Source organism: Polypterus senegalus, chromosome 4 (assembly GCF_016835505.1).
Source record: "Polypterus senegalus isolate Bchr_013 chromosome 4, ASM1683550v1, whole genome shotgun sequence".
NCBI lineage: Eukaryota > Metazoa > Chordata > Cladistia > Polypteriformes > Polypteridae > Polypterus > Polypterus senegalus.
Window position 1 is genome coordinate 34,211,553 of NC_053157.1, and position 20,102 is coordinate 34,231,654.

The window sequence follows — 20,102 nt, forward strand, 5'->3', positions numbered from 1 at the left end:
AGAGCCACCATGAATAGGTATTATAAATAGTTGGAGATATTGAGTATCAGGATTTTGATTACAGTGAAATTATGAGAAGGCCATGTTAAAGTAATGTGTTTTCAGCAGTTTTTTAAAGTGCTCCATTGTATCAGCCCGGCGAATTCCTATTGGCAGGCTATTCCAGATTTTAGGTGCATAACAGCAGAAGGCTGCCTCGCCACTTTTAAGTTTTGTTCTTGGAATTCTAAGCAGACACTGATTTGAGGATCCGAGGTTACGATTTGGAATATAAGGTGTCAGACATTCCGATATATAAGATGGGGCGAGATTATTTAAGGCTTTATAAACCATGAGCAGAATTTTAAAGTCAATAGTGCCATTAAAGAAGCATTACTGTTAAGAGTGTACCCTTGGGGGGCAGCCTTAGTGAAGTCATGGTTCCATTCTGCAAGAAATGCCACTGTTCTAATATTTATTTCTATTAATTTTATGAGAGGCATGGTGGCACTGTGGTTAGCTCCAAGCTCAGGTTGCATTTTTGGCCACAAAAATTGGTGAAGCATAGTTGGCATATGTTTCTCTAGCCATCAGGTACATTTAAAAGAACATTCCACCATTATAATCCACTCAGAACTACCATATATACTCGCATTTAAGTTTTCTCGTGGATAAATCAGGTTTGATTTTAGTGTATAATTTCCTGTATTTTATAATGTCGGTTGTATAACTTATGCTATTGGTCTAAGAGATTATGATATGCTAACACCCACCTGAGAGGGTAACCATGGAGCACACTGCCTTTTTTTCTATGTATTGTGCCTACGTGACCACACGGTAATACCGAACTATTCTGAAGCAACGTTTGCACTGATTTGTGTTTTGTGTATCTCACTCCGTCATACACCTTTATCATAAGAGCTTTCCTTATCTACGATGGAGCATTCGATCAGCAGAAAATATGAAGCTGGTTTTAAATTAAAAGTCGTTGAAGTGGTGAAAGAAATTGGTGACTGCACTGCTGCAACAAAATTCGATGTGTCTGAGAAACTGATGCGAGATTGGAGGAGGCAAAAACTGTCATATTTTTGAACGGGCATATAAGTCAGGTTCTGATTTTATGATAGATTTTTCGAGTTTCACGGTAGTTCAGTTTACCCTTCTCCTTTTACTTCACAAACATTTCTGCAGTTTCACCAAACTCGAAGTGAAGCAAATTCAACTGGATTTATTCATCACTAGACATGATTAGGAAAGGCACGCTCCTGTCTCTATAAGGTCCCACAGCTGATAGCGTGTATCAGGGGAAAAAACAAGCCATGAGGTCAGAGGAATTGCCAGTGGAGCTTATCGACAGAATTATGTTGAGTTACAGATCAGGAGAAGGCTACATAAAGACTCCTGCAACACTGAAGAGCACAGTGGCCTCCATACTTCTTAAATGGAATAAGTTTGGAACAACCACAACTATTGCTGGCCACCAGGCCAAACTGAGCAACTGGGGGAGAAGGACCTTTGTAAAAGTGCTGCAGAGAAGTGCTCCTGCGTGGAGATAGGAGAAAGTCCAAGAAAGACAACCACCACTGCAACACTCCACCAATCTGGGCTTTATGACTTAGTGGCCAGACAGAAGCTTCTCTTCAGTAAAAGATGTATGAAAGCCAGCTTAGCGTTTGTAAAAAGGCACCAAAAGGACTATAAGATGGTGAGAAACAAGATTCTCTTATCTGATGAAAACAAGATTGAACTATTTGACCTCAGTTTTAAGCATCATGTCTGGAGGAAAACAGGCACAGCTCATCACCTGCACAATACCACTCCAGTGGTGAATCTTGGTATGGGGTTGGTTTTAATCAGCTGGGACTAGGAGACTAGTCAGGGTTGAACGAAAGCTCAACGGAGCAAAGTACAGAGATATCCTTATCAAAATGTGCTCCAGAGAGCCCTGGACTTCAAACTGGGCCAAAGGTTCACCTTCCTACAGAACAATGGCCTTAAGCACAAAGCAAAAGCTTTGAGTTGTGGGGTTTTGAGTTTTACATGAAATAGGAAACAACTAATTTAAATTAACATAAGGAAAGTGAAGGAGTCTAAGTACTTACTGAATTCACTATATATATTTAATATTCATATATTCTATGTGTACTTCTATCCTGTATATATATTGTCAAGCTTGGGTCAAACTTGAATAGAAACTTTATTGCTGTCCAGGCAGATACAAACACAAGTCTCTTTCAGAAGCGATCCGGTCATCTAAGGAACATGATGCCTCGACCCCGACTCTTGATCAAAAGAACACAAAGTCTTCCTCTTCAAGCGGGTACAGCAGCTCGGAAGCAGTGACCAGAGCAGAGGCTGGGGAAAGTGAGACCTCAGGATGGTCGCGGCTCAGTTTTTTAAATGTTTGAAGCCCCACAGCTGATCCTACAAACAGGAGGTGTAAGAGTGTGTTTGTTTCCCATTGAAAATTGTTTAAGAAGGGGTCTCTGAAGGGCTGCCATGTCTCCCTGCAGCATTTGTCACAATATATATACATATACATATATATGTGTATATATGTATACTGTACATATATACTGTATATATATTTTTTCAATTTCAATTCTTTATTGTCATGTGTACAAGTACAAGTACCATGTACAATGAAATGCTTGCTTGCATGCCCCCCTGCAGACAGTGAACATAGACAAAAAAACAAACAAAAAACCCACACACAATAAATAAATGAATATAATAAGTAAACAAATAAAACCAGAATCCTTGGAATAAATAGAGACGGTGGGAGAAGTATATGTGCAGGTAGCAGTGGAGGTGACACAAGGTTACTGATTGTTCATGAGTCTGAGTTGGGTAGAAACTATTCCTGAACCTGGAGGTACGCATCCAAATGGACTTTAGTCGCTTCTCTGATGGGAGGAGGGTGAAAAGTGACAGTGCAGGGTGGCTGGGGTCCCGCCTGATCCGGTTCACTTTCATGAGACAGCGTGTAGTGTGGATGTCATGGATCGCAGGGAGCTGTGTGCCCGTGATCTGCTGTGCTGTGTTCACCACACTCTGCAGAGCAGTTGCTGTACCAGGATGTGATGCATCCTATCAGGATGGATTCCATAGTACACCTGTAGAATCTACACAGTGTTGTGGGGGACATCCGGGCTTTACCCAGTCTCCTGAGGAAGTAGAGGCATTGTTGGGCTTTCTTGACTACTGCCACAGTGTGACTTGACCATTTAAGGTCATCAGTGAGGGTGACTCCGAGGAACCTAAAGCTGCTGACCTGCTCCACAGCCTCACCTCCAATGTAGATGGGACCGTGCTCTGTTGCCTGTTTGCGGAAATCCACAATCATCTCCTTAGTTTTTCTAATGTTGAGGATGAGGTTGTTGTCCTGACACCATTCTGACAGGAGTCTGACCTCCTCCCTGTAGGCTGTTTCATCGTCCTCGCTGATCAGACTTATTTCAGTGGTATCGTCAGCAAACTTGAGGATGGTGTTAGAGCTGTACTTAGCTATGCAGTCATGGGAGTAGAGAGAGTAAAGCAGGGGGCTCAGCACGCTGCCCTGCGGGGTGCCAGTGTTGATGGTGAAGATGGAGGAGGTTTTTCCACCAATATGCACTTGCTGAGGTCTGCCGACGAGGAAGTCCAGTACCCAGTTGCACAGTGAAGAGCTAAGCCCCAGATCCAGGAGTTTAGTGATGTGCTGGGATGGAATGACAGTGTACACACAGATATATACACATTCACCAGCCAGTTTATTAGTTACACCTGTTCAACTGCTTGTTAACACAAATACTGTTCCTAACCAGCCAATCACATGGCAGCAACTCAATGCATTTAGACATGTAGACCTTGTCAAGACAACCTGCTGAAGTTCAAACTGAGCATCAGAATGGTGAAGCAAGTTGACTGTAGTGACTTTGAATGTGGCATGGTTGTTGGTGCCAGATGGGCTGGTCTGCGTATTTCAGGAACTTCTGATCTACTGGGATTTTTAACGGATAACCATCCCTAGGGATTACAGTGAATGGTCTAAAAAAGGAAAATATGAAGTGAGTGGCAGTTCTCTGGGTGAAAATTCCCTGTTGATGCCAGAGGTCAGAGGAGAATGGCCAGACTGGCTTGAGCTGATAGAAAGGCAACAATAACTCAAATAACCACTGGTTATAATCAAGTTATGCTGAAGAGCATCTCTCTGAACACACAACACGTCGAGCCTTGAAGCAGATGGACTACAACAGCAGGAAAACCATACTGGGTGCCACTCCTGTCAGCTTAGAACAGGCAACTGAGGCTGCATTTGATACAAGCTCACCAAAATTGAACAATACAAGACTGGAATAATGTTACCTGGCCTCACCTCATGCAGCACTTTGGTAAGGGTGGAATTCTCATGCAACAGTAAAAAAATGTAGAGTTAATTATGAACCTTAAAAATTACATTCACACGCTGGGAAATATAATTTCATTTTCAAATTGCACATAAGGCAGATAGAACAGCCTCAATGCACTTCAGATCTATGAGAATCAAATCACTGCATGTGGCCTTCTAAGCTACCTGTCAGTTGTTCCTCTTCTTGATTATCACAAATCATACTGTGTATTTATTGATTATGTGATTTTTGTAGAATTTTGTAGAAATTCTCAGTAAAAGAGAAATTAAACCCAGCTAAGGGTTTGCAAAAAAGCATCAAAAAGGCTATTAGACTGTGAGAAATAAGATTCTTTGGTCTGAAGAAACCAAGATTGAACTATCTGGCCTCAATTTCTAAGCATCATGTCAAGAGGAAACCAAGCAGCGCTCATCATCCTCACAATACCATTTCAATTGTGAAGCATGGTACTGGCGGCATCATTCTGGGGAGCTGGGACTGACAGAAAAGTCAGTGTTGGGCTGAGAGAAGGAAAAGCAAAATATAAAAATATCCTTAATGGAGGCCTGCAACAGAGGGCTCCGGACCTCAAACTGGGCCAAAGGTTCACCTTCCTATAGGACAACGTCTTTAAGCACAAAGCAAAGACAATACAGTGGTGAGTGCGTGAGTGAGTGGCCCACCGATTTTCTTAATTTCTGGAATGTTACAGAGGTTTCAGTCACATGTACAATGTCAGTTAAATGCCTCTCAAGTTTCCATGTTTAGTTGAAAAGGGTCTTTTAGTTTGCAGGACAAAGTTTTGAAACTGATAAGGTATTTAGAGAGGTGTGCAAATTGAGTGAAATAGTGGAGTCTCATGTGCAATTACGAAACTGGGGATCAAACCAAAGCAGTGAGGAAATTAAAGATTTGTTTTGTTCCAATGCCTACTTTGTGTGTTTTATTGTTTTAAAGCTAATCTTTTTGATTTTGCCCAAAATAACAAATGTTATTTAGTTTTTTACTTATTCTTTTTTTTTTTGTTTTTACTGAGGATACCCAGTGTTGTGGAAGTATTGTATTGTGAAGCCAATATTTCAGCCTGTATTGTATGTGGATTGAGTGTATCATCTCATACCTAGCAAGCCTTTTCTTCTGCATTCTCTGCTTTTCCATGCCCACCACAATAACCTGCACGTTAGAATTGACAGAAAACTGCAAAATAGCCTCAAAGTGTGAGTTACCCCGGAGTGGCCTGGCTTACCGTCTGGGGTTTGTTCATGCCTTGTTTCCAATCCTGCCAGGATGAACAGGTTTAGTAAATGGACAGATGGAAACATAAAACCAAAATGAGTATTAAACAATTTCAGTTTTTTCTCTTCAACAAGGTACTGAAAATTTGAAATAAACACATACAAATCAAGGGAATTAAAGTGCTATAAAAGTATTTGGTTATTCAAGAGGAAAAGCACCTATTTGAAAATGAGAGTGCATTTATTGTCTCAGTAATTATGCACAGTTAATTTGCAGGAACCTAGATCAATATTTTGCAGATTTTCTGTTACTTTAGTAACACGTACTGTATTCGATGCTATCAGGCATTTATTCACAGATACGCGTTGTTCCTCACTGGGGTGTTTTACTGCGGTAAGTGTTTGCTTCCCAGTTAATAGTTTTCAATCAGACTTCTCCCATCTGCGTTTTATCAGGTTTCAGTTTGAACTTTGGTGTAATTCTCATCAGCTTTGACACTTCAATCTTTTTTTCTGAACTATATGACAAAATACTTTATTTAAAGCACTGCCAATTGGGACATTTTCTCTCATATGTTGTCTTTCTTTGAAAATCAATCCTCAAATGCTGAAAGTCTAATGTTTTAACGTACAGGAATAAAAAATGGTGAACAGATAGCACTTTTGTCTGTTTATCACAAATCTCCTAAGCAAATTGCCTTTCTGGAAGGGTGTGGGCCAATAAATGTAAGCATTTCTGGAAATCTGCCCTTCTGCTTTCTGCACAGCACCATGTATGTCAGATTATAATGATATGGTAACCGATTCACATTTCAATGCATATTAGCTGAGAAGCTGGTCAGAATTCACTTGTAATGTTGCTGTGTCAAGAGCAAATCTATCAGACACCAACTGTGTTTGGAGCCCAATTCCATGAATTTCACATCATGTTCAAATTATGTTAATACCAGAGCTACCACTGAAACAACAGCGCTCAGCATTAGGAAGTGAACCTCTGCATCCATAGGATGGTCCCTATGAGTTATAGTGCTTGTTGGCATTGCAATTACCTCTGCACTTCTGTGAACACCACAATACCAATAACAATCTGCTGCGAGCTTTCTGTGGAGATGAAGTCAAATCAAACATAAATACTGTTGGACTTTAAGAAATTGAACATGAAGGAAATGCCACCTGAAAAGGAGCAGAACCAATTAGTAAAACTTAAATTAGTAGTGAGTATCACTATAAAGTGTGATACTCAGCTAGTAGCACTGTGGTCAATTCTGCCTGTTGGACATTATTAAAGGAGCAGTTCAGAATGGAAAAGGCAGGAAGGGAACTGGAAATGTGTGAATGAATATTGGTAAAAAAAAAAGCAAGCACATTACAATTAAAACTAAAATGTGTAATCCACTCATTGAAATAACTGACTGAATTTGTTCAATTGACCACTGCCTAGGGAGATAAGTTGTGATTAATGTTTAATTCAGGAACACAAATGATTCACTCTGTACTAATATTCTAATGAATGAATCATTCTGACTCTGGAATGCTGTTAACTTAACCAGGGGGACATCGGGATGAACAAACTTCAATCAACATGTTGGATTTGTGGACACAACAAGCTGGACCTGCTCTATTGGAATGTCAATGCCTTTAAATGTAAACCTGCAGTACAAATGGGCAGAGCTGACCATGTCTTATAGCCACCTACAAGCCTGTGACTGATAGCAGCTACTCTTTTATTCCAGCCAGAAATTGTTATATAATAATTCTTAACCTTTATATAATGCTTTTCTCACTACTCACAGCGCTCCGCGTAGGGAGAACCTGGGATGTGAACTTACTGTGAGGCAGCAGCGTTTTATATATACATGTTGTGGCGGACGGCTGGGCATCCTGCACAGCTGGGATGTCTGGAAGAACCGGAAGAGGGACAACACCTATCCCTGGCCATGAGAGGGCAGCTGCCTTGGTCTGCATCGGGGCCACGGGATCAGAGCTTAGATTACAGGGCCTTGGACTGCAGCACTTCACATCAGGAAGTGCTGCCAGAAGATTATACATTATGAAAGGGACAACCTCACTTCAATAGATGAGCTGGAGTCAGGAGGAAGAGGACAGAGCTTGCAAGGAGAGGAGTAGAGGTGGCAGAAGAAATAGGAGAAGAGAGAAAAGAAAGGACTGTGAGAAAGTTGTAGCTGTTAGGGCATTGTGTGGTGTTGTAAATTGGAAGAAGAATATTAAACGTGTGTGTTTTTTGGACATCTGATGTCTTGTCTGTCTGTGTTCGGGGACTGAACTTCCACTATATATATATATATATATATATATATATATATATATATATATATATATATATATATATATATATATATATATATATATATATATATATATACTGCTCAAAAGAATTAAAGGAACACTTTTTAATCAGAGTATAGCATAAAGTCAATGAAACTTATGGGATATTAATCTGGTCAGTTAAGTAGCAGAGGGGTTGTTAATCAGTTTCAGCTGCTGTGGTGTTAATGAAATTAACAACAGATGCACTAGAGGGGCAACAATGAGATGACCCCCAAAACAGGAATGGTTTAACAGGTGGAGGCCACTGACATTTTTCCCTCCTCATCTTTTCTGACTGTTTCTTCACTAGTTTTGCATTTGGCTACAGTCAGTGTCACTACTGGTAGCATGAGTGATACCTGGACCCTACAGAGGTTGCACAGGTAGTCCAACTTCTCCAGGATGGCACATCAATACGTGTCATTGCCAGAAGGTTTGCTGTGTCTCCCTGCACAGTCTCAAGGGCATGGAGGAGATTCTAGGAGACAAGCAGTTACTCTAGGAGAGCTGGAGAGGGCCATAGAAGGTCCATAACCCATCAGCAGGACCAGTATCTGCTCCTTTGGGCAAGGAGGAACAGGATGAGCACTGCCAGAGCCCTACAAAATGACCTCCAGCAGGCCACTGGTGTGAATGTCTCTGACCAAACAACCAGAAAGACTTCATGAGGGTGACCCAAGGGCCCCATGTCCTCTAATGGGCCCTGAGCTCACTGCCCAGCAGCATGCAGCTCATTGGCATTCGCCATAGAATACCAGAATTGGCAGATGCACCACTGGTGCCTGTGCTTTTACAGATGAGAGCAGGTTCACCCTGAGCACGTGACAGAAGTGAAAGGGTCTGGAGAAGCCATGGAGAACATTATGCTGCCTGTAACATCATTCAGCATGAGCAGTTTGGTGGTGGGTTAATGATTGTCTGGGGAGGCATATCCATGGAGGGTCACACAGACCGCTACAGGCTTGACAAAGGCACCTTGGCTGCCATTAGGTATCAGGATGAAATCCTTGGACCCATTGTCAGACCCTATGCTGGTACAGTGGCTCCTGGTGCACGACAATTCCTGGCCTCATGTGGTGAGAGTATGCAGGCAGTTCCTGGAGGATGAAGGAATTGATACCATTGACTGGCCACCACACTTTCCTGACCTAAATCCAATAGAACACCTCTGGGACATTATGTTTTGGTCCATCCAATGCCACCAGGTTGCACCTCAGACTGTCCAGGAGCTCAGTGATGCCCTGGTCCAGATCTGGGAGGAGATCTCCCACAACACCATCTGTCATCTCATTAGAAGCATGCACCGATGTTGTCAGGCATGTATACAAGAACACAGGGGCCATACAAAGTGCTGCTTACAATTTTGAGTTGCTGCAATTAAATTTTGGCAAAATGGACTAGCCTGCCACATAATTTTTCACTCTGATTTTTGGGCGTCTTTGAATTCAGGGCTCTGTAGGTTGATCATTTTCATTTCCATCAAGCGATGTGGCATCCTTTCGTTCCTAACACATTACCCAGTCTATATCAGTATAGATATCCAGGAGGATTTCTTTTTCCCATTGAGATCTGATGTGTTTTCAAAGTGTTCCTTTAATTTTTTGAGCAGTTTATATATATATATATATATATATATATATATATATATAGATTTTCTTGAGCTTCTGTAAAGTTTTAATTTCCGCTTGGGGACAATAAAGTCTATCTATCTATCTATCTATCTATCTATCTATCTATCTATCTATCTATCTATCTATCTATCTATCTATCTATCTATCTATCTATCTATCTATCTATCTATCTAGTGTGGTCAGGTGCAGGAATGATAGGTCTCAAAAATAAAAGTTGGAATGCTATAAACGGTTCAGCCCTTTTAATTTAAGTGAAAGTTTCAACAAAAAACAGCACCCCTTGGCATCTATGCTCCTCTCCCTCAGGCTTTTAACTAAACAAACGTTCATCTTTAACCACAGGTTCAGGCTATGTTTGTTAGGAGTTCCATCTGGCGGGTCTCTCTGGTCCCAAAAGATGCCTCATTTCAGGCAGGTGTGGTTCTCAGAGATGTGGAACCAGAAGGGTTGGGGTTACATGTCGCCACCGGACAGTTTCTTGGTTTTGTGGAGAGAGAAAAAGATAAGTATATTAGCGACTGCATCCCATCTTGTCCAAATGGGTTATTACATAGACTTGTTTAAGCCCCTGAGGAGTTCCTCTGACATGCATCGTGACACCATCTATCTATCTATCTATCTATCTATCTATCTATCTATCTATCTATCTATCTATCTATCTATCTATCTATCTATCTATCTATCGTATAGTGCCTGTTCTCTATCTATCTATCTCTGAGAAACTGGAATCGGTGCACACTTGAAAAGGGAGTATTTGTGATAAGGTTGTGTTTGTTAAGGCAGCACTCTTCATATCATGTCCCCATTAGGCTCCTGGGACTCCTGAAGTCAGGTCAACACCCTGCAGAACACAACTGCTTTAGCCAGCCCAGCGCCAGTGCATGAGCGTGTCTTCTCCCAAGGTGCAGGTTTCTAACAGATCAGGGGTTCCCTGTATTTTGCTGCTTTCATTTCACTTTCAACCCTCACCAGCCTTCCTGAGAATACTGCACAGATGCATCCCCACTACATCATGCCACCACCACCATTCTACATGATTAGAATGGTGTGTTTTTGATAATTTGTAGCATTCAAACATGGTGTTTTGTTTAGTGTGGTGGTGAAAAAGCTCAATTTTGGTCTCATTAGACCAAAATTCCTAAAGAGTCTCCCATGTGCCTTCTGACAAGCACTAGTCAAGATGTCATGTCTGTTTATTTTTTATAACAGTGACTTTCTCTTTGCCATTCTCCCATAAAGCCACAACTGGTGAAGCACACAGACAACAGCTGTTGGCTGCACTGTCTCTGCAATCTCAGGTACTGTAGCTTGTACTGTAACTCCTTCAGAGTTATCACAGATTTCTCGGTAGCCTCTCCCACTCGTCTGCTTCTTGCATGATCACTCAGTTTTTGTGGCTGGCCGGCTCTAGACAGATTTACAGCGGTGCCATACTTAATGATTTCTTAATAATTGGTTTAACTGGATTCCAAGGGATACTCCATGACTTGGATCACTTGGATCTTTCACAGAGTTGCTTGGAGTCTTTTTTCTCCTTATTGTGTAGGGTTGGCCACCATACTGACTCATTACAAGTTGAAAATTCCAAACGAGGTGCAATTATATATTCAATTAAAACCCCAGATGACATGACTTTCAAAGACAATTACAGTAGCAGCACCAACGATGGGTTATGTGTGACTTATTAAAGAGGGTGAATACTTATGCAATCAGTTATTTTATATTTTATATCAATTCGTTTGTTGATCCGTGTCACAAAAGCAAAAATAAATCTGATTCAGAGTACAACATGAAAACGTCTAAGGGAGTGAGCACTTTTTATAAGTACTGTATACTCCATCCTGGAAGTGTCACCTCATGACATCCAGGAAGGCATCCCAGAAGTTTCCCCACTGTAAATTAATTTAGTACGATGCACTGAGTGAGCTACAGCGATCTGTGCATTGTCAACAACACAGTGAAAACTGAATTATAACATATGAAAAGTGAACACATGTGGCATTAGATAAGCCATGTGCTCACCTGAAATCCCCACCAAGATAACAAATTGCACTGGCTGTCTGTAGCAATGAACTGCATATCTTATATGTAAACGTCTACGCGTGGAAGTGTGTCTGTCTGTCTGGCCCAGAAGTGAGAGGTCCACCTCCGAGGAAACAGAAAACTCGCTTAGCTGCTAATGACACAAGTGAGGCCAACATGTCAGCAAAACAAAACTTCCGAAGAAAGACAAAATTGCTTAGCTGCTAATGCACAAACAATGCAAGCACATCAGCAAAAACTAATCCTCCTAGAAGAGAGATCCAGAGTAGTTCCTTTCAATTACCTGAAATCTCTACATTTCAATTTTAATTCCTGACGATTTCAATAGTTTCTATGACCCTGGGCTTTTTATAGCACGGGCTTACACAGCTATAATATAATAATATAATAACCGTGATATTTACAGTATATGCTCACATATAAGTTGGGTCTTGAAACCCGAAAAATCGATCATAAACTAGCCTTGTGTTAAGAGTCTAGGCTGCTGCTGGTGGTGTAATGAAGTGGAGAATCTATCTATCTATCTATCTATCTATTGTCACACACATGCGAGTTGGAGGAAGCTGTATGGACCAAGTGAGGGGAACTCCACATTAGGCCAGGGGGTGGCGGGGTGCACTAAACCTTTTTCTGTTACTCCTATAGACCAAACACGGGAAAACCCGTCTGACCCATCCCTAGAGACGCCACTTCTGGTTCCGGCACCTAAAAGAACATCACTTCCAGTTCCAGCGCCTAGAAGAATGTCACTTCCGGTTACATCAGAAGGAGGTCACTTTCGGTACCCTTCCATCACTTCCGGTCTTGGCATTTAAAGATGCCATCTTAACCACTATTTATTAGTTCTTGTTTGGACTCCTTCAAAGACACTACTGACTTAATTCCAAAACTCATTGCAGCCAGGGATATTATACAGGTGGCTGCCCCAAACCTTTTTAAGTGTGTCGAGTCTGATCCTTTTACACTATCTATCTATCTATCTATCTATCTATCTATCTATCTATCTATCTATCTATCTATCTATCTATCTATCTATCTATCTATCTATCTATGTATCTTACAGTGCCTATCAAATCTCTCTTTCTTGCAGCACTTTTGCACCCCCTTAATTCCAATTTGAATTGAATTGAATGCCGCATCCTATTTGAGTATCACTGTTGACCACATGAATTCCTTGATGACCACAATTTACCCATCTTCTGATGGCTACTTCCAGTGTGATAATACAGCATGTCACAAACTGGCTTCATGAACATAATAATAAGGTCAGTGTTCTTCTGTGGCCTTCCAAATCACCAGATCTGCATGCCTCTGGGATGTGGTAGAATAGGAGATCTGCAGCATGAATGTGGAACTGAGAAATCTGCAGAAACTGATTGATGCAATCATGTCAACATGGACCACAAGCTCCACCATCTTGTGGAATCCATGCCACAAAGAGCTGAGGCAGTTCTGAGACCAAAGGGAAACCATACTCAGTATTAATACTGTGGTCCTAACAATTTGAATGTACAATGTCAGATTTTGTAACTTTTTTATTTTCTCGATCATCATTCTTTGTCCACTTAGATGCATGTCTCTCTGCCACTGTTTATTATGTGTTGTTGTATTTGCAATATACTTGCAGTAAGTTATGGTGGTTGTCTGCTTCCTTGCCACTACCTGTTTAATCTGACCTCCTGTTGCCAGCTGCCTTCCTGCCAAATAAGCAAACAAGGAAAAGATTAATATAATAATATACAACCATTATAAAGTAACTAAAAGATGATGAAGTCACAGTTTATGGTTGAGTCAGCAATGCTCCTTACATAAAACATGCCTTTGTGCTTCAGCATAGTGCAGAACAGTAGCACTAAAGAGCCTAGAAGGCCATATGTTTCACACAGACATTTTGCGTACTTCGATAAACAATTATAACATGTATTTAGATTGAAAATTTTTACTAGTCAGCTATTAGAATTAAATACAGAAGTATTTTAGATGGACAAAATAATGTCATCTATTTGCCTCTAGCAAACAGAACTCATTATCTCAGTGATTAAAAATTAGAATTGAAGGTTGGTTGCTCAACTTCAAATGACCGAATCAGTCACACTGTTGTAATTATTCAGTTGAGATAATGGTGACAAAAAGCATGAAAACTGGAATAAAGAAGAGTGACTAGATAAGCAGATGGCATTGCGGCAAAACATTATAGCTGCCCATTTAAAAAAATGAAAATGTGCTCTTTGAGATGAAATAATAGATTAGTATAATAAAGTGAATGAGTACAAATTAAAATTGTTAAATTATTCTGGTAATTTGTTAGAAGACAAAGGAAAAAAACTTTGTAAAGACTTTTATTTTCATACAGTATATTAGTTCTGTGCTCACCTCCAAAATAAAATGACTGTAAGCTTATATTTGTAAGTGTCAGTCGGAAGACGGATTTGTTAGTTTTAAGTTCTTTTGGATTGTAACATTTTACTTTGCTTTTATTTTTGTAACATTTTCTTTTGCATTGAGACCTTAAAAAAATAAAGCTCAACTGAAAGATTTGTTGTTTAGTAAACTGTACATTTCTAAACAGGACAGTGATAAAAAAAAACTCGGACTCCTTACATATTTGGTGATGACGCCACGCGTTGGTCACTGCTGTGTCTCTAAACTCTTGCTCATACTTTGATGAATAACTTTCAGAGAGAGAATGGACCCCTGACCCCTTCTGCCTAATTATGCTGCCTCTCTTTGTCAGCTGAAGGTTCCTTAAAGCTGTCCTGCTTCATATGAAATTTTGTAGGTTCTTGAGAACCTCACTGTATGATTCAATTTCATATCATGTAAGCTTTAAAAGTTCAAATCAAAATATTAAAATGCAAATAGGTTAAGAAAAAGAGGCCATTGTTATGTATGGATCTGTATTTTGTGGAGTTTATGTTTTATTGTTATTTTTGAATTATTATTTTTCATTTTCTAATGTATTTTCTGCTGTTTGTATTTATGTTGTGGCAGATGACCAGGGACCTTGCCCCACCTGGATCAGGGAAGGTCTGGGAAAGGGGCAATATCTTCCCTGGATCCAAGAGGGCAGCCCCCCTGATTTTCATCAAGGGCCACGGAGACGGAGCTGGGAAACTCAACCCTGTGGGGGTCCATGGCCCAACCAAGGGGCTGCCTGGATGGTTCCTGAGCCCTGGAGGACAGCACTTCCGCCACACCAGGAAGTGCTGCCAGAAGACCATCACCAAGCACCTGGAGCACATCCGGGGCGTGATAAAAGGGGCCGCCTCACTCCCTTCGAGGAGCCGGAGTCGGGAGGAGGAAGACAGAGCTTGCAAGACAGGAGTGGAGGAGGCTGAAGAGAGAAATGACTGAGGAATAGTGTGTGTGTGGGTGGAGCCAAATTGTAAATAGACCCATGTGTTTTGGACATTGGTGTTGTGTCTGCCTGTGGCCAGGGCTATTTGTTACAATGTACTGTCTTTAAAGACGAGGCCATTCCATGTACTGTACTCTGTGGGTGGATCCTTAAGAGGCAGGGCCATCATTACATCACCGCTGCTGGCTCCTCCCTCTACCTTTATTTGGAGCGCAGACCAAGAGAATTCCCCAGTGGTTCATTGTAAGTTGTTCTTTGGAGCATTTGTAGGTATTGTTTTCTTTTGATATTTTCTAGTTCTGGATTTCTGCTTTTGTTATTGTGTTTTGCGATTGGATTTCATATTGAGACTTGTTTACCTTGGATTGACTTTGTAAGCAAGTCAAGTTTTTTGCCTCTTATTGCTTTTTAGAGCATCTTGTTCTATTTTGTTCTATTTTTACTATACATAAGTTCCTTTAGAAAGATTCTTTATGAGGCTTATCTCCATTTTTACAGTTTCCCTCTCTACTTTATGCTTTCACCACCACCCGTTCAAAGCACCATTATGTTCCTACATTGATGGATTAAAGGCCAGAAGTCCACATGACCATCATCATCAAGTTCTTCCATGTGAAGCCTGAAAACCATGAAGAGTGACTGAGGTCATTTATGGTAGGTAGAATGCCTAGAGGGGCCTGGGTGGTCTCGTGGCCTCAGAACCCCTGCAGATTTTGTTTTTTTTTTCTCCATCCGTCTGAAGTTTTTTTTTTGTTTTTTTCTGTCCTCCCATATTCTATGTTAATTAGTATTGCCTAATTTTATTTTTTATATTTTGTCTTTTTTCTCTTTCTTCATCCTGTAAAGCACTGTAGTGCTACATCATTTGTATGAAAATGTGCTATATAAATAAATGTTGTTGTTGTAGTGAGGCGTTTTTGTGTTTTCTGGGACTTTTATATTCTTTTTTTAGCTTTCTAAGCCAACTGCCCATTTTGGGGCCTTATAGGGTGGAAGCCAGCATGTTGTTTTCTGTGCCATGCTGGTCTGAAATAAGCCTCTTCTGGATCGGCCTGCCTTATTATAATTTTGGAGGCCTCAAAACCAATTGTTTGCCATGTTTGTGTCTCCATTTCACAACACCCATTAGACTGGACAAGTGTAAAGTTAGGGGCCTCCCCTCTTGGGCTCAGCATGCATGATAACCAAAAGATAACAAATTAAACTGACATCATCAAATTAAAGACTCTGTAAAGAATTTGGGATTTTTCAGGTTAGGAAAACAGAAGTTGCAGTTAAGATTGTTATACTCACTCATCATAGAGCCAGAGAGTGGTGACATTCAATGTCAATTAGCACATTTAAATAATGTTATGATGTGGTCTTGTTTTTAATTTATTTTAACTCTCATTCAAGTTTAAAAATGTACTTTTCAGCCTAATTAGTGGTTTTATAGACATAAGAGCATAAAAACCTAAGAAATTTGACAAATGAGAGGAGACCATTCAGTCCATCAAGCCCATTTGTTTAGCTAAAAGCTAAGCTGTCCCAGTATCTCATCCAGATACTTCATAAAGGTTGATAAGGTTTCTGCTTCAACTACATGAGTTGGTAGTTTGTGGCAGATCCTCACAACTCTTTCCGTAAAAAGAAGTGCTTCCTGGCTTCAATCTCACATGCACTTCTCTTTAATTTCTACTGGTGTCTTGGAGTATGTGATTCACCCTTAAGCTGAAAGAAACAGAGCACCATACAAATGCTGCTGTTAGATTTCAACTTTCCACATTCAGAGGGAGTTTATCCAGTCTTCATTAAAATGAATTAATAAGATTTTCAAAAGGAAGCCTATTAGTGATGTTAAAATCCTAACAATTTGAAAAAAACCTTTTCTGCTGCTTAAAATATTAGCCAACACTCAATTTTGGATAGAAGGCAGAGTCCGCCTGGATAACTACCAGCCTGACAGCAATGCACTTGACATTCCCAAGAGCTTCGATGACACATTGCTCTCAACTCACAGCTTCTTTGTAAGCTTAAAACAGACAAGGCTGGCGTAAACCACTTTAGACACTCATTAGGCCAGACAATGTAATTCAAGGAAAGTTGCTGAGATTTCTCAGCTCATCTGACACCAGTAACCTAATAAGCCATAACTGTCATGTCTTAGATAAGGCGTCAGCTACTGCAGAGAAAGTGTTCACACTTTAGTCGAGGACGATCAGTTAGAATGTGCTTTATAAAACATTGTAGTTAGTCTGCAATGACAGTGTAATGAAGCATTCCAGCCTGGCATTGTAACTGTTTCTGGCTTCTTATAAAGTCTGTAATTTTAATCAAACATTTATGTGCATGGTTAGGGTGGGAGCTACAGGGCAAGAGTGGTAACGGCGAATTTAAATGATGTATTGAGAAGAAAAAGAATGGGATGTGGGCATTTGGCCACTTTGGGTAGATTCTGTGAAGGGTCCTTTTGTCTCATATTCTTTGTGGTGACTCGCTATGCCGAAGAGTCTCTCCAGGCTCATTGTGTGTCTTTCTAGGTTATAGATGAAAACCTGAAAATAAAGGTATTATGAATGAGCTTCCGGTGATCTTTTATATTTGGTTCTTTTAACACTTTGAGCTTTTATGTGCACAGTGGTTAACATTTACAGTGTAGATAAAGATACATTTTTTAAGACTGAATTTAATTGGTTGATTGTCCTCCCCTCTAAATCTGTTTGATTAAAGGCACATCCTAAGTGATGAGTTAATCAGTAAATCAGTCTAAATCAGTGCCCTCATCCCATTATTTATAATACAAATAATGAAGATATTTTTGCATATTTTTTTTTATTCTACCCACCTAATTTAAAAAAATAGCTATTTGCCCGTTAACAGATTTTGGGATCAATATCTCCTACCATAATAAAAATCAGGATAAGCATTAGCATGAAAATTGCTATGAGATTGAAGGAAAATTAAAATTGTCCTCCAACTTTCTAGATGATAATATCCTTTTAATAAGACCACCCATGTTTGATGGAAAAAAAACACATACCGTATATACTCGTGGATAAGTTCTCCCATGGATAAGTCAGAACTTGATTTTACTGTATAATTTCTGGTATTTTATAATTTCAGTCGTATAAGTTGAATGCTGAAAATTCACGCTATTGGTACAAGGGATTATGATATGCTAACGCCCACCTGAGAGAGTAACCTCGGAGCACACTTCCTTCTTTTTCTATGTATTGTGCGGTAATTAGATCTCTCTCTCTCTATTGTGCCTACGTGACCACATGGTAATACCCGAATTATTCCGAAGCGACGTTTGCACTGTTTTGTGTTTTTTGTATCTCACACCCTCATACATACAAGAGCATTCCTTATTTAAGATGGAGCATTTGATCAGAAGAAAATATGAAGCTAGTTTTAAATTGAACGCCGTTGAAGCAGCAAAAGAAATAGGTAACTGCGCTGCTGCAACAAAATTCGATGCGTCTGAGAAACTGATACGAGATTGGAGGAGGCAAGAAGATGTAAAAAAATAAATAAACAAGTGTTGCATTTTTGAACGGTCTGATTTTATGATCATAGTTTGCATGGTTTCATGCTGTTTGTGCTAAATTCTGACCCTACCATCTCTGTGTCCATGCAGAAATTGACATTCATTAGACCCGGCTATGTTTTTCTAGTTTTCAGCTGTCTAGTTTTGGTGAGCCTGTGTGCACTACAGCCTCAGCTTTATGTTCTTGACTGACAGGAGTCGAACATGACCTGATCTTCTGGTGTTGTAACCCAACAACCTCAATGTTGAATGTGTTGCACTTCTTGAGATGCTTTTCTGCTCACCACAGTTTTTGTATTGAGTATTGAGTGGTTATCTAACTTACCGTAGCCCTTCTGTCAGCTTGAACCAGTTTGGCCATTCTCCTCTGATTCCTCTCATCAACAAGATGTTTCTGTCTGCACAAACTGCCACTCACTGGATGTTTTTTTTTGTTTTTGAATAGAGACTGTTGTCCAATAAAATCCCTGGAGATCGTCAGTTACTGAAATACTCAGAACAGCTGTCTGGCACCAACAATCATAGTGGAAATCACTGAGATCACATTTTTTCCTCATTCTGGTGTTTGATATGAACATAAACTGAAGTTTCTGACCTGTATTCACAGGATTTTATGCATGCTGCCACATAATTGGCTGATTAGATAATTGATTGGATTGGCAGGTTTGCAGGAGTTCTTCTAGTCCAGGCCAACCAAGCCATCCTCCCTGTTTCAGACAATCTATAGTTTCGTATGCTAGATGCTACAGTTCAGAACTGTTAATGTTGTAGTGCAGCTGGAGTCTCCTCCCTGGTTTAACTGTGTTTTCTTTTCCTTATCTTTAGTCTTTTTTTGCTTTCCAAATATTATTTTGTAAATTTGGTTGTTCGTTTTGTCTTGTTTTTTTCAAGTCGAGTTATTTCTTTACCATTATGGTATATATTCATTTGACCCACAAAGTTGTCTTCTTTAATTAGGTGTCTTCTTTAAATGTGGCAAAAGAAAACACGCCTTCTGTGTTTCTGATGCATGCTTGTGACAACAATAGGGACCTGGCAAAAATCATTTCTCCTCACATTCCTGCTACTATTTTTCTCAAGGTAAGGATGCGTTTTCTGTTTGCTTGAGTGATAGCAGTGGCCTTCTTGAGAGGAGTTCTTATATAAATACAGAAGTAAATCAGCAAGGTACCAAGCTTGTGGCACAAACTGTTTAGTGTGATTTTGCCTTTGGAGAGGAAACCAGAACCCCTGGGGGGTGAAAGGTCATCACAAGAGAAGACAAACACTGAGGTAGCATGCATAGCTGGTTTTCTTTGAAAAAAAGCTGATACTCATAATATTGCTGATTTTTGTTTATAATGACACGTAGAAGCTATTTTACAATATGTGTGTAATCTCAGGACACTGATCGATACTCGACAACTTTCTTGGCTTGAAAAATAGACATATTCACTACGTTTTTAGGCTTTTGTTTTCCAGGTATCCCATGCTACATTAGGTATCATTATAAAATGCCTGGACTTGCAATTAGTTTTTTTTAATTGATAGAAAACGCTTAATTTCAGAATATAATTTAACGTGGTAAATGTATATTTATATATATATATACTATGTTTGTGAAGAAAAAACTTTGACTTAAAAAACACC

General features: G+C 40.0%; 1 long non-coding RNA gene across 1 annotated transcript in view; it reads left to right on the forward strand.

The window, feature by feature from the left end:
* LOC120527247 overlaps positions 1-14,769 on the forward strand; it is a 49,211-nt gene extending 34,442 nt beyond the window's left edge. Inside the window, exons 2-3 of the long non-coding RNA XR_005633297.1 lie at positions 12,677-12,851; positions 14,578-14,769. This is a non-coding gene — a long non-coding RNA (uncharacterized LOC120527247). The remainder of the gene's footprint in view (positions 1-12,676; positions 12,852-14,577) is intronic.
* The last annotated feature ends 5,333 nt before the right edge of the window (positions 14,770-20,102 follow it).